Source organism: Dendrobates tinctorius, unplaced genomic scaffold (genome assembly GCF_039654945.1).
Source record: "Dendrobates tinctorius isolate UK_male_01 unplaced genomic scaffold, ASM3965494v1 ptg000110l, whole genome shotgun sequence".
NCBI classification, from domain to species: Eukaryota; Metazoa; Chordata; class Amphibia; order Anura; family Dendrobatidae; genus Dendrobates; species Dendrobates tinctorius.
Window position 1 is genome coordinate 800307 of NW_027361778.1, and position 2974 is coordinate 803280.

The following is a 2974-nucleotide window of genomic DNA, read 5'->3' on the forward strand; positions in this document are numbered from 1 at the left end:
ACATTCATTATTCAATAGAGCCCAATAGCAAAAAGCAGAGTTTTGAATGAACAATCACATTTCTTGGTAGAATCATGCAGGATTGAAATTTTTGATGTTTTTCTACTCCTCTCATGAGCCCAAACAAGACTCTAAAAGGATGAGCTTGCAACTGCTTTACTTTTGGAGAAAATTCAAAACGTTCATTATTCAATAGAGCCCAATAGCAAAAAGCAGAGTTTTGAATGAACAATCACATTTCTTGGTAGAATCATGCAGGATTGAAAATTTTGATGTTTTTTTACTCCTCTCAACAGCATAAACAAGTTTCTAAAAGGATGAGTTTGCAACTACTTTACTTTTGGAGAAAATTCAAAAGATTCATTACTCAATAGGGCCCAAAATAGCAGAAAGCAGTGGTTTGAATGAACACTCACATTTCTTGGTAGAATCGTGCAGGATTTAAATTTTTGATGTTTTTCTACTCCTCTCATGAGCCCAAACAAGACTCTAAAAGGATGAGCTTGCAACTGCTTTACTTTTGGAGAAAATTCAAAACATTCATTATTCATTAGAGCCCAATAGCAAAAAGCAGAGTTTTGAATGAACAATCACATTTCTTGGTAGAATCATGCAGGATTGAAAATTTTGATGTTTTTTTTACGCCTCTCAACAGCCCAAACAAGTTTCTAAAAGGATGAGTTTGCAACTACTTTACTTTTGGAGAAAATTCAAAACATTCATTATTCAATAGGGCCCAAAATAGCAGAAAGCAGCGGTTTGAATGAACACTCACATTTCTTGGTAGAATCGTGCAGGATTGAAATTTTTGATGTTTTTCTACTCCTCTCATGAGCCCAAACAAGACTCTAAAAGGATGAGCTTGCAACTGCTTTACTTTTGGAGAAAATTCAAAACATTCATTATTCAATAGAGCCCAATAGCAAAAAGCAGAGTTTTGAATGAACAATCACATTTCTTGGTAGAATCATGCAGGATTGAAAATTTTGATGTTTTTTTACTCCTCTCAACAGCCCAAACAAGTTTCTAAAAGGATGAGTTTGCAACTACTTTACTTTTGGAGAAAATTCAAAACATTCATTATTCAATAGGGCACAAAATAGCAGAAAGCAGCGGTTTGAATGAACACTCACATTTATTGGTAGAATCGTGCAGGATTGAAATTTTTGATGATTTTCTACTCATCTCATGAGCCCAAACAAGACTCTAAAAGGATGAGCTTGCAACTGCCTTACTTTTGGAGAAAATTCAAAACATTCATTATTCAATAGAGCCCAATAGCAAAAAGCAGAGTTTTGAATGAACAATCACATTTCTTGGTAGAATCATGCAGGATTGAAAATTTTGATGTTTTTTTACTCCTCTCAACAGCCCAAACAAGTTTCTAAAAGGATGAGTTTGCAACTACTTTACTTTTGGAGAAAATTCAAAACATTCATTATTCAATAGGGCCCAAAATAGCAGAAAGCAGCGGTTTGAATGAACACTCACATTTCTTGGTAGAATCGTGCAGGATTTAAATTTTTGATGTTTTTCTACTCCTCCCATGAGCCCAAACAAGACTCTAAAAGGATGAGCTTGCAACTGCTTTACTTTTGGAGAAAATTCAAAACATTCATTATTCAATAGAGCCCAATAGCAAAAAGCAGAGTTTTGAATGAACAATCACATTTCTTGGTAAAATCATGCAGGATTGAAAATTTTGATGTTTTTTAACTCCTCTCAACAGCCCAAACAAGTATCTAAAAGGATGAGTTTGCAACTACTTTACTTTTGGAGAAAATTCAAAACATTCATTATTCAATAGGGCCCAAAATAGCAGAAAGCAGCGGTTTGAATGAACACTCACATTTCTTGGTAGAATCGTGCAGGATTGAAATTTTTGATGTTTTTCTACTCCTCTCATGAGCCCAAACAAGACTCTAAAAGGATGAGCTTGCAACTGCTTTCCTTTTGGAGAAAATTCAAAACATTCATTATTCAATAGAGCCCAATAGCAAAAAGCAGAGTTTTGAATGAACAATCACATTTCTTGGTAGAATCATGCAGGATTGAAAATTTTGATGTTTTTTTACTCCTCTCAACAGCCCAAACAAGTTTCTAAAAGGATGAGTTTGCAACTACTTTACTTTTGGAGAAAATTCAAAACATTCATTATTCAATAGGGCCCAAAATAGCAGAAAGCAGCGGTTTGAATGAACACTCATTTCTTGGTAGAATCGTGCAGGATTGAAATTTTTGATGTTTTTCTACTCCTCTCATGAGCCCAAACAAGACTCTAAAAGGATGAGCTTGCAACTGCTTTACTTTTGGAGAAAATTCAAAACATTCATTATTCGATAGAGCCCAATAGCAAAAAGCATAGTTTTGAATGAACAATCACATTTCTTGGTAGAATCATGCAGGATTGAAAATTTTGATGTTTTTTTACTCCTCTCAACAGCCCAATCAAGTTTCTAAAAGGATGAGTTTGCAACTACTTTACTTTTGGAGAAAATTCAAAACATTCATTATTCAATAGGGCCCAAAATAACAGAAAGCAGCGGTTTGAATGAACCCTCACATTTCTTGGTAGAATCGTGCAGTATTGAAATTTTTGATGTTTTTCTACTCCTCTCATGAGCCCAAACAAGACTCTAAAAGGATGAGCTTGCAACTGCTTTACTTTTGGAGAAAATTCAAAACATTCATTATTCAAAAGAGCCCAATAGCAAAAAGCAGAGTTTTGAATGAACAATCACATTTCTTGGTAGAATCATGCAGGATTGAAAATTTTGATGTTTTTTTACTCCTCTCAACAGCCCACACAAGTTTCTTAAAGGATGAGTTTGCAACTACTTTACTTTTGGAGAAAATTCAAAACATTCATTATTCAATAGGGCCCAAAATAACAGAAAGCAGCGGTTTGAATGAACACTCACATTTCTTGGTAGAATCGTGCAGGATTGAAATTTTTGATGTTTTTCTACTCCTC